Source organism: Molossus molossus, unplaced genomic scaffold (assembly GCF_014108415.1).
Source record: "Molossus molossus isolate mMolMol1 unplaced genomic scaffold, mMolMol1.p scaffold_m16_p_18, whole genome shotgun sequence".
In the NCBI taxonomy this organism is placed as follows: Eukaryota; Metazoa; Chordata; class Mammalia; order Chiroptera; family Molossidae; genus Molossus; species Molossus molossus.
In genome coordinates, this window is record NW_023425353.1 from 167142 (window position 1) to 185917 (window position 18776).

Here is an 18776-nt window from a genome sequence, read left to right on the forward strand (position 1 = left end):
TCAGTGAATTAGAAGAAGGGTAGAAAAAATCAACCAATCAGAAAACCAAAAGAAAAAAACAAATAAAACAGGAAGACAGCTTAAGAGAACTGTGGGACAACTGGAAACAAAATAATATTCGCATCATAGGAGTCCCTGAAGAAGAAGAAAATGAGCAAGGGTTAGAGAATACATTCAAAGAAATAGTGACAGAAAACTTCCCTAATTTGATGAAGGAAGACGGCATTCAAGTTCAAGAAGCACAGAGAGCCCCAAGTAAGAAGAACCCTAACAGGCCAACACCAAGACACATATTAATCAAAACGCCACAAATTAAAGACAAAGAATCCTAAAAGCAGCAAGAGATAAGCAACAAGTTACCTACAAAGGAAACACATAAGGCTCTCAGCTGACTTCTCACAAGAAACACTACAGGCCAGAAGGGAATGGCATGAAGTAATCAAGGTCATGAAAAACAAGGATATGAATTCAAGACTACTCTACCCAGCGAGGCTATCATTCAAAATAGAAGGTCAAATAAAGAGCTTCCTAGACAAAAAAAAAAAAAGCTAAGGGAATACATTAGCACCAAATAAGCACTATAAGAAATGTTAGAAGGACTGTTGTAATTAGCAGGAGAAATAGAAAGAAAAATAGAACCACGCTAAACAAAAATGGGAATAAATAAGTACATATCAATAATCACCTTAAATGTAAATGGATTGAATGCTCCCATAAAAAGACACAGAGTAGCTGATTAAATAAGAAAGCATGACTCATCTGTATGTTGTTTACAAGAGACCCACCTCACAACAAAAGACTCACATAGATTGAGAGTGAAGGGATGGAAAAAAATCTTCCAAGCAAATGGAAAGCAAAAAAAAAAGCTGGGGTAGCAATACTCATATCTGAAAAATAGGTTTCAAAATGAAGGCCATAACTAGAGACAAAGAAGGCCACTACATAATAATAAAAGGATCTATCCAACAGGAAGATATAACCTTGAAAAACATATATGCACCCAATATAGGAGCACCAAAATATATTAAAAATCTTCTGGAGGACTTCAAAGGAGAAATTGATAGCAATACAATCATAGCAGGGGACTTCAACACCGCACTGACATCACTGGATAAATCCTCTAGACAAATAATTAGCAAGGAAACAGAGACGCTAAATGGAGCACTAGACCAAATGAATTTAATAGATATCTACAGAGAATTATACCCCAAAACTACAGAATTCACATTCTTCTCAAGTTCACATGGGACATTCCCAAAGATAAACCACATGTTAGGTCATAAACTAAGTCTCTACAAGTTCAAAAAGAATGAAATCAGATCAAGCATCTTCTCAGATCACAATGGCATGAAACTAGAAATCAATTGCAAGAAGAACATACAAAGTCATTTGAACACATGGAGGCTAAATAGCATGTTATTAAACAATGAATGGGTCACCGAGGAGATCAAGGAAGAAATCAAAACCTTCCTGGAAAACAATGAAAATGAAGACACAACAACACAAAATCTATGAGATGCAGCAAAAGCACTTCTGAGGGAAGTTCATAGCACTACAGGCCTACCTCAAAAAAAAAAAAAAAATCTCTAATAGATTATCTAACCTCACAACTTAAAGAACATAGAGAGCAAACAAAAAGAAAACCCCAGAGCAAGTAGAAGGAAGGAAATAGTAAAGATCAGAGCAGAAATAAATGACATAGAGACCAAAAAAACAATTCAAAGGATCAATAAAACAAAGAGCTGTTTTTTTCAAAAAGATAAACAAGACTGATGGACCCTTAGCTAGACTCACCAAGAAACAAAGAGAGAGAACCCAAATACACAAAATCAGAAATGAAAGAGGAAAGGTAACAACTGACATCACAGAAATACAAAAGATCATTAACAACTACTATGAACAATTATATGGCAACAAATTCGACAATCTAAGCAAAATGGACAAATTTCTAGACACACATAGTCTCCCAAAACTGGATCAGGAAGAGATAGACAACTTGAACAGACCAATAACAACAGGAGAAATTGAAGATGTAATCAAGACTCTCCCAGCAAACAAAAGCCCAGGCCCGGATGGCTTCACAGGGAAGTTTTACCGAACATTCAAAGAAGAACTAATACCCATTCTCCTCAAACTATTTCAAAAAATTCAAGACGAAGTAAGACTTCCAAACTTGTTTTATGAAGCCAGCATTATTCTAATTCCAAAACCAGAAAAAGACACTACAAAGAAAGAAAACTACAGGCAAATATCCGTGATGAACATAGATGCCAAAATCCTGAACAAAATACTAGCAAATCGAAACCAGCAATACACCAAAAAAATTATCCTCCATGACCAAGTGAGATTCATCCCAGGGATGCAAGGCTGGTACAATATTTGCAAATCCATAAATGTGATACACCACATAAATAAAATGAAGAATAAAAACCACATGATCATATCAATAGATGCTGAAAAAGCCTTTGACAAAACCCAGCATCCATTGCTGATAAAAATGCTCAGCAGTGTGGCAATAGAGGGATTTTATCTAAACATAATAAAGGCCATATATGAAAGACCTACAGCCAACATCATACTCAATGGGCAAAAATTAAAGCATTTCCCTTAAGAACAGGAACAAGGCAAGGATGCCCACTTTCACCACTCTTATTTAACATAGTACTGGAAGTCTTAGCCACAGCAATCAGGAAGAAAAAATAAAAGGAATCCAAATTGGAGAGGAGGAGGTAAAATTGTCATTATATGCAGATGACATGCTACTATACATAGAAAACTGCAAAGACTCCATCAAAAGTCTACTAGACCTAATAAATGAATTTGGCAAAGTAGCAGGATACAAAATTAATGTCAAGAAATCGATGGCATTCTTATACACCAATGATGAACTCACAGAAAGAGAAACTAAGAAAACAATCCCATTTACTATTGCGGCAAAAAAATTAAGATACCTAGAAATAAACTTAACCAAAGAAATAAAGGACCTATTCGCAGAAGACTACAGGTTTTGAAAAAAGAAATAGAGGAAGATATAAAAAAGTGGAAGCACATACTCTGTTCATGGATTGGAAGAATTAACATCATTAAAATGTCCATATTACCCAAAGCAATCTATAGATTCAACGCAATCCCCACCAAAATACCAACGGCATACTTCACAGAATTAGACCCAGTGATTCCACTTCTACGACTATACCCTACGAAGCCTGAAACACCAATCAGAAAAAATATATTTATAGCAGCACTATTTACAATAGCTAAGATCTAGAAACAGCCCTAGTGTCCATCAGTAGATGAATGAATAAAAAAGCTGTGTACATATACACAATGGAGTACTATGCAGCTGTAAGAAAGATCTCTTATCCTTTGAGACGACATGGAGGGACCTGGAAAGTATCATCCTAAGTGAAACAAGCCAAAGAGATAAAGACAAGTTTCATATGATCTCACTTATTGGTGGAATATAATGAACATAACAGTCTGAGGAATGGGGTATTCCCAGAGATGTGGGAGTGGGGTAAAGACTGACAATCCCTAGAAGAGGGGGTGGTGGGGGAGAGATAAACCACAGAAGTTATATGCATGTATGCATGAACAGTGGACATGGACAACAAACTGGCGAAAGGGCAGGGAGGGAGGAGGAGGGGGGAATCAGTGGGGGGAAATGGAGAAACATCTGTAACAAAAATTAATTAATAAAAAAATTGCTAAAAAAAAAAGCAGGGGGAAAGTTTAAGGGAGCTGTGAGACAATACAAAATGTAACAACATTCGCATTATAGGGATACCATAGGAGAAAAAGCAGAGAAACTGTTTGAACAAATAATGACAGAAAAGTTCTCTAAACTTGTGAAGAAGAAAGTTACAGAAGTACAGAAAACACAGAGAATCCCAAGCAAGATGAACCCCAGAAGACCCACAGCTAGATGCATCATAATAAAATGGCAAACATTAAACATGAAGGAAGAATCTTAAAGGAAGCAAGAGAGAGACAGAAAGTTACCTACAAGGGAGCTCCCATTAGACTGTCATCTAATTTCCAAATACTACAAACAATGCAGGCCAGAAGGAAGTAGCATGAAGTATACAAAGTAATGCAAGGCAAGGGTCTGAATCCAAGACTACTCTATCCAGCAAGGCTATTATTCATTTTTTTAAATTAATTTACTTATTTTTGTTACAGATGTTTCTTCTTTTCCTCCCACAGATTCACCCCTTCCCCGCTCTCCCACCCTGTCCCTAGCTTTGTTGTCCAGGTCCATTGTTCATGAACATATGCATATAAGTTCTGTGGTTTATCTCTTCTCCACCACCCCCTCTCCTATGCATTGTCAGTCTGTACCCCACCTCCATGTCTCTGGGACTACCCCATTCCTCAGATTGTTATGTTCATTATATTCCACAAATAAGTGAGATTATATGATACCTGTCTTTCTCTTAGTCTTGTTTCACTTAGGATAATACTTTCCAGGTCCCTCTATGTTGTCTCAAAAGATAAGAGATCTTTCTTTCTTACAGCTGCATAGTACTTCATTGTGTATATGTACCGCCGCATTTTTATCCACTTATCAACTGATGGATATTTGGGCTGTTTCCAGATGTTAGCTATTGTAAATCGTGCTGCTATAAACATGGGGGTACATATATTCTTTCTGATTGGTGTTTCAGGCTTCTTAGGGTATAGTCCTAGAAGTGGGATGACTGGGTCAAGTGGCAGTTCAATTTTTAATTTTCTGAGGAAACACCATATTGTTTTTCATAGTGGCTGCACCAGTCTGCATATTCCCCAGCAGTGTACAAGAGTCCCCTGTTCTCCACAACCTCGGCAACACTTGTTGTTTGATGATTTGTTGATGGCGGCCATTCTGACAGGTGTGAGGTGATACCTCATTGTTGTTTTAATTTGCATCTCTCTGACGATTAGTGATGTTGAGCATTTTTTCATATGTTTTTTGTCTATTTGTATGTCTTGTTTGGTGGGGTGTCTTAGGATCTCTTCCTGTTTTTTCAATGGATTGTCTTCTTTTGTTGAGTTATGTGAGTACTATATATATTTTGTAAATTAACCCCTTATTTAATATATAATTGGTAATGATGCTCTCCCATACAGTGGGTTGCCTTTCCATTTTGATGATTGTATTTTTTGCTGTGCAGAAGCTTTTGGGTTTGATGTAGTCCCATGTGTTCATTTTCTCCTTTGTTTCTGTTGCCTTAGGTGATGTATCAGTGAAAATTCTTCTGTGTATGATGTCTGAAACTTTGTTGCCTACATTTTCTTCTAGAATTTTTATGGATTCAAGAATCACATTTAAGTATTTTATCTATTTTTAGTTTATTCTTGTGTAGGGTGTAAGTTGATGGTGTAGTTTTATTTTTTTGCATGTAGCTGTCTAACTTTTCCAGCACCATTTATTAGAGAGGCTGTCTTTACTCCACTGTATGCTCTTGCCACCCTTGTCAAATATTAATTGAGCATATTGCTTTTGGTCCATTTCTGGGTTCTCTGTTGTGTTTCACTGGTCTATAGGTCTGTTCTTGTGCCAGTACCAGGCTGTTTTGATTACAGTGGCTTTGTAGTATAACCTGAAATCTTGTAATGTGATCCCTCCAACTTTGTTTTTGTTTTTTTAACATTGCTATGGCTATTTGGGGTCTTTTTTGGTTCCATATGAACTTTTGAAGTATTTGTTCTAGTTTTGTGAAATATGTTGGTATTTTGTTTGGAGAGTCTGTTGAATATATAGATTTCTTTGGGTAGTATGGACACTTTAATGATGTTAATTTTTCCAATCCATGAACAAGGCATGCGCTTCCACTTTTTTATATCTTTCTCTAATTTTTTTAATGACCTTTAGTTTTCTGTGATTAGGTTCTTTATTTCTTTGCTTAAGTTTATTTTTAGGTATCTTAGTCTTTTTGCTGCGATGGTAAATGGGATTGTTTTCTTAGTTTCTCTTTCTGTGAATTCATCATTGGTGTATAAGAATGCCATTGATTTCTTGACATTAATTTTGTATCCTGCTACTTGTCAAATTCATTTATTAAGCTTAGTAACAACTGATACCACAGAAATACAAAGGATCATGAACAAATACTATGAACAATTTTACGGCAGCAAATTTGACAATGGAGGCAAAATGGACAAATATCTAGAAACACATAGTCTCCAAAACTGAACCAGAAAGAGATAGAAAACTTTTTTATTATTGAGAGTATTACAGATGTCCCCCATTTCTTCTCCTTCGCCAACCTCCACCTGGCCTCTTTCCCCACCAGGCCTTCACTACACTACTGTCTATAACCATGGGTTAGGCATACATGCATATGAGTTCTTTGGTTAATATCTTCCTGCCCCCCCTATTTCTCCTTCTCTCTGAGATCTGTCAGTGTGTTTCTGCTTTCATGTCTCTGAACCTATTTCGTTCATCAGTTTATTTCAGCCCTTTCTGATTGCATGTGATTTCTGACCAAGTGTACTACTCAGTCTCTTTATTTTATATTTCATTTATTTATGTTCTCTTTTTATTAGTCTTTTTAATCCTATTGGATTTAACACACTGTTTTTATTCTATTTTTGGAAACATGTATTTAAATAGCTTTCAGCCTGTCCTATTTTCTAACATATACATTCATGCCCTGCTTAATGACAAGGCTATGTTCCCAGAAATGTGTCCCTGGGTGAGTGTGCTTACACGAACCTAGATGGTCTGGCATAGTGCATGCCTGGGCTGTACAGTACAGCCTGTGCTCCCACTATGAGCCTGCACAGCATGTTGCTGCACAACCCTGAGAGGACATTGAGAGATGCGATGACCATGAGCTATGTGAGGCTGCTGCTGGTGCAGCGCACACACTGTGTTACAGAAGACTTTCTGTAATAAAAGGGAAGTGTGTACAGATAATGAATAACAAGTGTAGCATAGTAAGTACATGAACTGGCAATGCATTTGTGTATTGTCATCAGTATGATGTACTGTACATGACTGTATGTATTATACTTTTATACCATGGCCAGTGCAGAAAGTCTGTCTCTGCCACTGTCATCAATAAAACAATACAAACAAATAAGACAGAACTCTAATTTACTTCTCTTTCCTTCTGTGAATAAACTAATTTTTTTGTTTTGAAAGAATTCTAATTTGATGTCTTGGAACTAACCAAGAACAGACCTGAATATGCTGACTAGGGATGATGGAGTAAGTTCAGCTGACCTCATGCCACAAATTAAGCTGCAGTCCTCCTAGACTGTCAGCAGTGATAGAGGAAATGACTGTGTTTAGAGGACATCGGGATGGCCCTGGGCAGGATGTGCAGTCTAATAATAAAAAGCACTCAGTCCTTTGCTCAGCCATCATCCTGTGGGGGGCCAACTCCTGCCATCTCTGTAGTGCATCATGTTCCAGCTCCCACTCTAGTGAGAGCTGCCCCAAGGTGGGGACAGTTTGTGTTTCTCTACTCCTTTGACAGTAGGCAGGGGTAAGGGTGACAAAGTCAAAGTAATTCCTATTAATAATGTTAAAATGTTCTCAAGTGATACTTGTGTAGTCATAGATGGGCTTACTTCTAATACACCTCTGTGAGGGTGGCTATCATTTTCTTCTCATGTGAGGGCATTTTGCCTGGCACTTCCTATCCCTATAGACCAGTAATAGTTTTACTCACCAGTGCCCCAGTGCATAGACTGGGGGTCTCATGATGGGGGTAGGGGCATACAAAGGCAGGCAAACCTCAGAAGAGTTGAAGGCTTTCATGAGCTGGTTAAATATGCCATACTCTGTAAAAGCATCAAGTAGAGTGGAATCTGGCAGAAAGTTCTGGTCTCTTCCCCAGCAAATTCTCTCTGAGCTCATGGAGAAGGTGGAGAACTCCCCATTTCTCTTTTTCTTGTCTTTTATTCTCACCTACATTCAGGCATGTGAGGTGGCCTATAGAACAAGTCACAGTACACACTACAGTGACTGGGAGTAAAGGCAGAAAGGGGACAGAGGAATGCCCAGGTGTTAGTTCCTATGTCCCAGCCATAAGTGTGATTTGGTGTTGTTCCAAACATCCTGAAAAGTGAGGTGTTTGGGGAACTCTTAGGACAATTTCATGTGGAGCTCTGTTGCACACACCTTTCCCCTCCCCTCAGTGGTGACTGGAACAGTATCTCTTCAGTTCATATAGCACCATAGACAAGTTAAGTAAAACAAGCCCATGTGACTTAAATGCAGGGTGCCACATCTTAATTGAATTGCAGGGGCATTAATTTGGTCACAGTATCTCCACATTTACCATCAGGATTGGGAGGGTTGGTGACCATGCACATACACAGGCTGACCCCACCATGTGCACGTGCACCCAGTTAGGGTCACAAAACCAAGCCTGGTCTCCACAATGCTGAGGTCCAGCTGGGCCTGTGCACTTGCTGGAATCATGCTGAGTTAGCACCTCCCTCCCACTAGCCATGCTGGGAGCACAGAGCTGCTTTTCAGTTGCTCATGTTTGCCTATCAAACAAATAATTTGGTCTTTAAAGTAGGAAACAGGGAGAAAGTGAGACCACAGAAGAACAATAATTTGTTTGCACATAAGAACTTGTTCTGGAAACTGAAATCCAGGGCATGGTGGGTCTGCAGGCTGGGGCTCTGGGGCTCTGACCTTCTTCCACTTGACCTCTATGCCCATTCACACTTCTAAAGAAGCTGGCAATGGATGTGCTGCCCCTACTGGATGGGGTTCCATAGTCTGTTCCCACCACTGACTGGCAGAGGCTGAGAGACCACAGTTTGAGTCTGTGAGAATGTTCAGTTCAGACCACAGCTCTATCTCGGCATCTGTGGGGTGACCTCAGTACCAGCCTGGTGCAGAGTGAGTGCTGGCATCTGGGGAGGGCTGCGTGCAGGCCCAGCTCACAGTCAGCTCCTCTTCTCCTGAAGTCTCTGCCAACTTCCCCGGTCCTTTGCTAGGAGCTATGGTTTCTCTCAGAATCTTAGATTCCTCTCCTCATGCACTGTGTTGAAGCTTCACATGAGAGGGGTGGTTCGGAAGCAAACTGGCAAAAGAACAACAGAGAAAAAAATAAGCAAGATTTTTCCCAAATTGTGGCACAAATGGACCTATTTTCCTAGGTCCTATTTACAGACAGGTTTTCTCTCAGCATTTTAGGAGCTATGCCCCAGCCCTGGCTACAGCTTCATGGAAGGACCAGGACCAGGAGAGGAGAAAAGAAAATGGTTGTTGACAGTCCCCAACTATGACTTCAACAAGCCTCATGTCCTGTCTTCTCTGTCATTTCTGTCCTGCCCATGGAACAGTGTAGACTCACAACCTTTAGAACTGTTCTGAGATCCAAAAGGAAAAAACAATCAGTTCACCACTGTGTTGGTCATTCATCAAGTTGTCAAAGTCTGACTTTTGTCTTCAATCTGCTGCTGTTTTCTTCCAGAATCCATGGATACTGGCTTGCACATTCTACCCCAAGTCCATGGTTTTCACCAATGGGGGTTGGCTGGTCATAGACCTGCTCCATCTTGGTGGCTCCAGGATGATGGTTTTTTTTTGTTTGTTTGTTTTTGTTTTGGTGAAGGAAAAAGAAAAAGAAAAAAAGTCTGGACAGCAAGTCAGTTTTCTTTAAAAATAAGTAAATAGTGTTTTCTTTTCTCATAGTCCTTTGAAGTGTTATATTGGTTGGCATGAGGTGCTTTTATTTTATTCTTCTCTTGGGATATTTTCCTGAGGAACGTAGATAGAGTTGGTCACATAGATATGGAGACAAGAGGGTGTGTGTGCTCTTCCGGGTTCCAGGAGGCACGGTGTTCATGACGTCCTGCATTTCCGAGCCTCTCTCACTGTGTGGTTCAGGTCTGGCTGGAAGCAGGACCAGCTGGCTCCTCCTGCATCTTCCTGACACCACCTGCTATTCATCCTGCACACTCTTGGTCTGTGCTCACTGCCAGCTGAGTGCAGAGGGTCAGCTGACTTCCAGGGCACTTGGTGGAGCCACATGTTGGAAAATCCTTGGGTCCCTGAGTCACTGTCTGAAGAAGAGCCACAGTGGCTCTTTAACCCACATCATTAGACACAGGAACAAGTAGATTTTACTTGATTCAGACACTGAAAAGTTTGCTACTACAGCTTGACATTACTACCCTAACAGAGTCTTTGATAGGCTATTAGAATGTTCCTGGCTTGACCACTGAGTGTTGGACTTTTGATGAGTCAGTTTCTGTCTGTCATCTTCCTTTAAGCCCTTGATGAATGGGGTGTGTGAATTTCATTCACCAGCATTACCTTCTTTTTCTGGCATCAAGGCTGAAAGATAAATTGGATCCATCTCTAGAAGGAGAGAACAGACAACAACATGATATTGTTATTATCATAATTTTGAGTACCATTCTGATAAGTACCCAGAGGAACATTATTAATCATCCCTTACCTTTGAGAAAGTGTAAGTCAATTTTTGTGGTTGCAACCTGCAAATAATTAGCTTCCTTTGATGGTTCCACCTTCTCTCTGATTATGCATGTCCTTGAGTAGCATCATTCATGGGAACTGTGTCTGTGACAGCCTCCAGAAGCCAGCCCAGGTACAAGAATGTCTTTTCCATCTTTAGTTATATTGATAAGTAAATTTTTTAATGCAATTGTAAATGGAATTTTTCTCTTAGCTATTTTTTTTCTGGATGTTCATTATTGGGATATAAAAATGCACCTACTATGTGGATATTTATTTTGTATCCTGCTACCATACTGAATTGGCTTCTCCTTAGATTTTGTTAGAATCTCTTTAGTGTTCTCTATGTATACAGTGTGTATTATGCCATCTGCAAATAATAACAGTTTTACTTCTTTCTTTTCAATTTGGATGCATTTATTTTTTTCTTCTTGTCTGATTGCTGTCCTTAGGGTTTTTAGTACTGTGTTGAATAATAGTGGTGAAAATAAACTTCCTTGTCTAATTTCTAATTTTAAGGCGAACACTTCTAGCTTTTGACCTTTGATTATGGTATTGGCTGTGAGTTTGTTACATATGGCCTTTATTATGTTGAAATACGTTCCTTGTATTTCCACATTGCTGAGAGTTTTTAATCATAAGTGAATGCTGTGTTTTGTCAAATACTCTCTCTGCATTTATTGATATGATCCTGTAATTTTATCCTCCATTTGTTCATGTGGAGTATCACATTTAGTAATTTGCAATTATTGCACTAACCTTGCATCCCTGGAATAAATCCAAGTTGGTTACACTGTATGATCTTTTTAATATATAGCTGAACTTGATTTGCTAATATTTTGTTGAGTATTTTAGACTCTATGTTCATCAGGGATATTGGTCTATAATTTTCTTTGTACCATCTTTATCAGGTTTTGGAAGTAGGATAAGGCTGGTATCATAAAATTAGCTTGCGAGTCTTCCTTCCTCTTGAGTGTTTTGGAATAGTTTGAGGAGGATAGGTGTTAGTTCACTGAATGTTTGGTAAAATTCACCTATGAAGACATCGATCTGAGGCTTCTGTTTGATGGAAGTTTATTTAATTTTTTATTTTTATTACTGCTTATATTTTATTAGTTATAATAGGTCAATTCAGATTTTCTGCTTCTTCCTGATTGAGTTTTGGAAGATTGTATATTTCTAGGAATTTATCCATTTTATCCAGATTGCCAATTTGTTGGCATATAGATGTTCATAATATTTTCTTACAATTCTTTGTATTTCTTTTTCTTTTTATTTTATTTAATTCTTTATATTTCTTTGGGTCCTCTCTGTTTCTTGATGAGTCTGGTTAAAGGTTTGTCAATCTTGTCTATCACTTTTTTTATCCTCACCCAAGGACATTTTTCCATTTTTTGTTCAGATAGAGTGGAGGGTAGAGAGAGGAAGAGAGAGAGAGAGAGAAACATTGATGTGAAAGGGACACATGGAGTGGCTGCCACCCACATGACCAACCAGGGCCAAGGACAAACTGCAACCGAGTACATGCCCTTAGTGGGAACCAAACCCAGGTCTCTCTGGACCGCAGGCCAATGCTCTAACCGCTGAGCCAAATCAGCCAGGGCTTGTCTATCATTTTAAAGAACACAGCTTTTGGTTTCACTAATCATTTTTGTTGTTTTTTTCAGACTTGATTTCATATATTTCTGCTCAGATTTTTATTATGTATTTTCTTCTACTCTCTTTGGACTTTGTTTATTGTTCTTTTACTAGCTTGAGTGTAAATTTAGATTGTTTATTTTATATGTTTCTTGTTTTTTGAGGTAGGCCTGCAAAGCTATGACTTTCCTGTAAAATTGCTTTTGCTGTGTCCCATAGATTATGGTTTTTGTGTTCTCACTTTTATTTGTTTCAAGGCATATTTTTAATTTTTTCCTTGACTTTATTGTTCATCTATTCATTCTTTAGTAACAAGTTATTTAGCCTCCATTACTTTGTGTGTTTTTCTTTTTTTTCTCTTGTGATTTTTATTTTCTTAATATTAAGGTCAGAGAAGGTGCTTTATATAATTCCCATCTTCTTAGATTTATTGAAACTTGTTTTGTGTCCTAATATGTAGTCTATCCTCAAAAATGTTTCATGTGAACTTGGAAAGTAGCGGTATTCTGCTGCTTTGGGTGCAATGCTCTGAAGATAATTATTAAATTCAATTGATCCAGCTTGTCAATTAATGCCACTCCTTTCTTTTGGACTTCCTGTCTGGAAGATCTGCCCCTTGATTTCAATGTAGTGTTAAAAACCCCTACTATACCACTGTCAATCTTTTTTTTCATGTGCATATTAAGATTTGCCTAATATGTTTATTTATATATTTGCTTTATATATTCTCCTATGTTGGGTGCATAAATGTTCAAAAGGGTTATATGCTCTTGTTAGATTGTTCTTTTTATCATTATGTAGTGTCCTTCTTTGTCATTTACTATAAGCTTTGTTTTAAACTCTATTTTGTTAGATATGAGTATTGTTATCCAAGCATTATATTTTTATTTACATTTGCATGAAATATTATTTTATATTTCTTTATTTTTAATCTATGTGGATCTTTTATTCTGAGGTGGGTCTCTTGTAGACAGCATATATATAGGTCTTGTTTTCTTATCCATTCAGCTACCTATGTCTTTTGATTGGAGCATTGAAGCCATTCACATTTAAAGTGATATTGAGCCCTGGCCGGTTTGGCTCAGTGGTTAGAGCGTCCGCCTGCGGTCCGGAGAGGCCCAGGTTTGGTTCCCGCTAAGGGCATGTACCTAGGTTGCAGTTTGTCTCCGGCCCTGGTTGGTCGTGCGGGTGGCAGCCACTCGATGTGTCCCTTTCACATCGATGTTTCCCTCTCTCTCTCTTCCTCTCTCTCCCTCCCACTCTGTCTGTACAAAAAAATGGAAAAATGTCCTTGGATGAGGATTAAAAATAAATAAATAAATAAAAATAAAGTGATATTGATATGTATGTATTTAGGGCCATTTTATTTTTTTAACTATATTTCTTGTTTTTTCTCTGAGTGGCTTATTTTGCTCAGCATAATACTCTTCAGGTCCCTCTATGTCCTCTCAAAAAGGAATAGATCTTTCTTTCTTATAGCTGTATAGTATTCCATTGTGTAAATGTACTACAACCTTTTTATCTAGTCATCAACTGATGAACACATGGGTTGTTTTCTGATCTTAATTATTGTAAATAGTACTGCTATGAACATAGTGGTGCATCTATTCTTTCTGATTGGTGTTTCAGGATTCTTAGAATATATTCCTAAAAGTGGAATCACTAGGTCAAATGGCAATTCCATTTTTGATTTTTTGAGAAAACACCATATTGTTTTTTATAATAGCTGCACCAGTCTGTATTCCCTCTAGCAGTGTGCTAGGGTTCCATTTTCTCCATATCTTTGCCAGCATTTGTTGTTTGAAAATTTTTTGATGGCCACCATTCTGGCAGGTGCAAGGAGATATCTCATAGTCATTTTAATTTACATCTCTCTGATGATTAGAGATGTTGTGCATTTTTTCACATGTCTCCTGAACTTTTGTATGTCTTGTTTGGGGAAGTGTTTATTCAGGACCATTTATTGATGAGACTGTCTTTTTTCCATTGTATGATCTTGCCTCCTTTGTCAAATATTAATTGTGCATACTGTCTTGGGTTGATATTTGGGTTCTCTGTTCTGATCCATTTATCTATATAACTGTTCTTGTGCTAGTACCCATCTGTTTTTATTACAATTGCTTTGTAGTATAATTTGATATCAGGTATTATGAAACCTCCACTTTGTTCTTCTTTTTTTAAATTGCTGTGGCTAGTCAGGGTCTTTTTGGTTCCATATAAACTTTTGGAGCATTTGTTCTAGATCTGTGAAATATACTGTTGGTACATTAAAAGAGATTGCAATAAATCTGTAGATTGCTTTGGGTAGTATGGAAATTTTAATTATATTGTGTATGTTTCCACTTTTTTTATATCTTCTGTTTTTTTGTTTTTTTGTTTTGTTTTCAATGTCCTGTAGTTTTCTCAGAATAGGTCTTTTACCTCCTTGGTTATGTTTACTCCTAGGTATTTTTGTTGTTGTTGCAATGGTAAATAAGATAACTTTTTTTTGTTTTCCTCTCTGAGTGTTCATTCTTGGTGTATAAAATGCCATCAATTTATGGATGTTAATTTTGTATGCTGATACTTTGCAAATTTATATACTAAATCCAGCATATTTTTTATGTTGAGTCTTTCGGGTTTTCTATGTACAATATTATGTCATCAGCAAATAGTGAGTTTCACTTTTTCCTTTCCAATTTGAATCGCTTACATTTTTCTTCTTGTCTAATTGCTGTGTTTCAGACTTTCAGTACTATGTTAAATAAAAGTAGTAAAAATGGGTATTTTTGTCTTGTTCCTGTTCTTACAGGAAATGCTTTTAGTTTTTGCCCATTGAGTATGATGTTGGCTGTAGAGTTTTCATATGTGGCCTTTATTATGTTGAGATATGAACCCTCTAGTCTCACATTGCTGAGTGCTTTTTAATCAGAAATGGGTGCTGGATTTTGTCAAATGCTTTGCAGTGTCTATGGTTATGATCATATGGTTTTTGTCTTACATTTTGTTTATGTTGTGTATCATATTTATTGATTTGTGAATATTGTATTAGCCTTGCATTCCTTGGATGAATCCTACTTGGTCATGGTGAATAATTTGTTAAATGTATCGCTGGATCTGATATGCTAATATTTTGTTAAGGGTTTTGGCATCTATGTTCATCAGGAATATTTTCCTATATTTTTCTTTCTTCACAATGCCTTTATCTGTTTTTCAAATTAGAATTATGCTGGCCTCATAAAATGAGTTTGGAAGTCTTTCTTTTTCTTGGGTGTTTTGTAATAGTTTGAGGAGAATAGGTTAATTCTTTAAATGTTCAGTAAGACTCTCTGAAATCTGTTTGCTGGGAGTTTCTTCATTACATCTTTAATATCCATAGTTGTTATTGGTCTGTTATAGTTTTCTTTCTTTTCCCCATTCAGTTTTGGAAGACTGGATGATTTTAGAAATTTGTCCATTTTGCCTAGTATGTACAATTTGTTGGCATAAAACTGTTCATAGTGTTTGTTAACAATTCTTTGTGTTTCTGTAGTGTTAGTTGTTATTTCCCCTCTCTCATTTCTAATTTTGTTTATTTGTGTTCTCTCTGTTTCTTGGTGAGACTGGCAAAGGTTACATCAATTTTGTTTATCTTTACAAAGAACCAGTTCTGTTTCATTGATCTTTTAAATTGTTTCTTTTGTTTTGTTTTGTTTTGTTTGTTTTTTAGTCTTTGTGTCATTTATTTCCACTCTGACTTTACTATTTTTTTCCTACTTGCTTTGTGTTTTTCTTTTTATTTACTTTCTAGTTGTTTAAGTTGTAAGGTTAAATATACAATTAGAAATGTTTTTTTGTTTCTTGAGGTAGGCCTGTAGTGCTATGAACATCCCACTCAGAATTTCTTTTGCTGCATCACAGATTTGATGGTGGTGTGTTCATTTTCATTGATTTCCAGGTAGGTTTTCATTTCTTTCTTGATCTCCTTGGTGACCCAATCATTGTTTAATAACATGCTATTTAGGCTCCATGTGTATGAATGTTTTTAAGTGTTTTTATTGTAATAATATCTAGTTTCATGCCATTGTAATTTGAGATGTTTGATATAATTTCAATCTTTTTGAATTTGTAGAGACTTAGTTTGTGTTCTAACATGTGGTCTATTGTTGAGAATGTCCCATGTGCACTTGAGAAGAATCTGGATTCAACAGTTTTGGAGTGTATTTCTCTGTAGATATATATTAAATCTATTTGATCTAGTGTATCATTTAGAATCTCTGTTACTTTGTTAATTTTCTCTCCATAGGATCTATTTAGTGATGTCAGTGGGGTGTTGAAGTCCCTTGGTAAGATTGTATTGCTGTTGATTTATTTTTTAATGTCCTCCAGAAGTTTTTCAATGTATTTTGGTGCTCCTATATTGGGTGCAAGTATGTTTACCAAGGTTATATCCTCTTGTTGGATAGATCCTTTCAAAATTATGTAGTGGACTTCTTTGTCTCCAGTTATGGTTTTCATTTTGAAGTATATTTTATTAGATATGAGTATTTCTACCTTTTTTTTTCCATTTGCTTAGATGATTTTTTTCCCATTCCTTCACTTTCAACCTATGTGAGTCTTTTGTTATAAGGTGGGTCTCTTGTAACCAATGTATATATGAGTCATGCTTTCCAACTCATTCAACTACTTATTGTCTTTTGATTGGATATTTTAACCCAATTTCTTTAAAGGTTATTATTGCTGTGTTCTTATTTATTACCACTTTTATTTATTATGGTTATGTTTTTCTCCCTATTTCTTCTGCTTACCACAGCAGTCTTTTTAACATTTCTTGCAGTGATACTTTGGTGTTAATATAATCCCTTAGTTTTTTTTTTCTTCTTGGTCTGGGAATCTCTGAGTCACCTTCTATTTTGAGTGATAGTCTTGCTGGTTAGAGTAGTCTTGGATTCAGGTCCTTGTTTTTCATTACTTTAAATACATTATGCTATTCCCTACTGGCCTGTAGTGCTTCTGTTGAAAAATTAGGTGATAGCCTAATGGGAACTCCTTTATATATAACTTGTTTCTTGTCTTTGTGCCTTTAGGAGTCTATCTTTTTATTTAACTTTTGGCATTTTAATTATGATGTGTCTTAAAATGGGCCTGTTTGGGTTCTTCTTACTTGGGGCTCTCTCTGCTTCTTGAACTTCTATGCCTTTTTCCTTCACCAAGTTAGAGAAATTTTCTGTCACTATTTCTTCAAATATATTCTCTAACCCTTGCCCATTTTCTTCTTCTTCTGGAACTCCTATGATGTGGATATTGTTATATTTCATGTTGTACCACAGTTCTCTTAAGCAGTCCTCCTGTCTTTTCTTTTCTTTTTTCTCTCTCTTAGGTTTGATGATTGGGTGATTTTTTTTCTACCTTGTGTTCTAATTCACTGACCTGATCCTCAGGTTCCTCTACATTGCTGGTTATTCCTTCCATTGTGTTCTTTATTTCTACTGTGTCATTCTTCATTTCTACTTGGTAGTTTTTCATTTTTAATTCATTAATTTTTATTGTTTCTATATCTTTATTTATGCTGTTCAGCTCCTTTTTTTTTTTTTTTTTTTGATATGTGCCCCTAGCTGCTAGAGCCTAGTGAGAACTGAACCTGGGACTCTGGTCTGCAGGCCAGTGCTCCAACCACTGAGCAAAACCAGCCAGGGCCTGTTGTTCAGCTCTTTACTCATGCTGTCGAGCATCCACATTATCATTACTCTGAACTGTATCTCTGATAGCTTGCTTAATTCCTTTTCATTTATCCCTTTTCCTTAAATTTTCTTGTTCTTTCCTTTGGGATGTGTTTCTTTGTTTCACTATTTTGTCTGTCTCCATGGGTTTTGAAGCATGCAAAATTTTCCCTATGTGTGTTGGTATTCCGCTGATTTTGGCTCCCTCTACTGGGTTTGGATGACTGTGGCAGGGCCAACTTTAAACACCAATGTCACATCTTTGCTTCCTGTGTAGATTTTCCGGCCAAGCAAAGATTCAGTTATCCTATAGATTTTTGCCTAAAGGCTATTACTCTCAGTTCCTTGATGAGCATCAGGTTGTAGCCCTCACCTGATAAAAAATCCCTGAGGTGGACATTTCTTTCCAAAGAGAACTGAAGTTCTGTTCAGATGTTCAACCAGATGCATGTTCACTGGCTGCCTGGGCAACACTGTCCCAGCCTTCTGCCTCCGGGGCTAGGTGAGCCAGGATACCTGGGGAGCAGGAAAGAGCAGCCAGGAGGATAAAGCTCACTCAGGGGGTTTGAAAATGCTATCAGAATGATTAAGCCTTTAAATTAAATTATTTTTATGTGTGTGCTCCCACACTAGAACTAAGCCAAAGTGAATGCTTAGCACAATCTTAAAGAAGCACAGTTCTGCCCTAAACCAGTGCCAGATGCCACCAGAACACTGTTAGAGGCAATTGGAAGAAAAAGAGAGGACATTTCTCTCCCAGCAGTGTAACCATCATGGCAATGCATCTGTCTGGAGGGTGACCACTGCTGGGGCCATTAAGGCTTTCAGACATGAGAATGACATGAACTGATTTGTATTTGTATTTATTTTATTTTATTTTATTTTATTTTATTTTATTTTATTTTTTTAATCCTCACCCGAGGACATTTTTCCATGTTTTGTTCAGATAGAGCAGGAGGGAGAGAGAGGAAGAGAGAGAGAGAGAAACATCGACGTGAAGGGACACATCGAGTGGCTGCCACCCGCAC

General features: G+C 37.2%; 1 non-coding gene across 1 annotated transcript; it reads right to left on the reverse strand.

Moving 5' to 3' along the window:
- Positions 1–18361: 18361 nt before the first annotated feature.
- LOC118633637 lies at positions 18362–18559 on the reverse strand. The gene has a single exon (XR_004960198.1). It is a non-coding gene; the product is annotated as a small nucleolar RNA SNORA74 (small nucleolar RNA).
- Between the last annotated feature and the right edge of the window lie 217 nt (positions 18560–18776).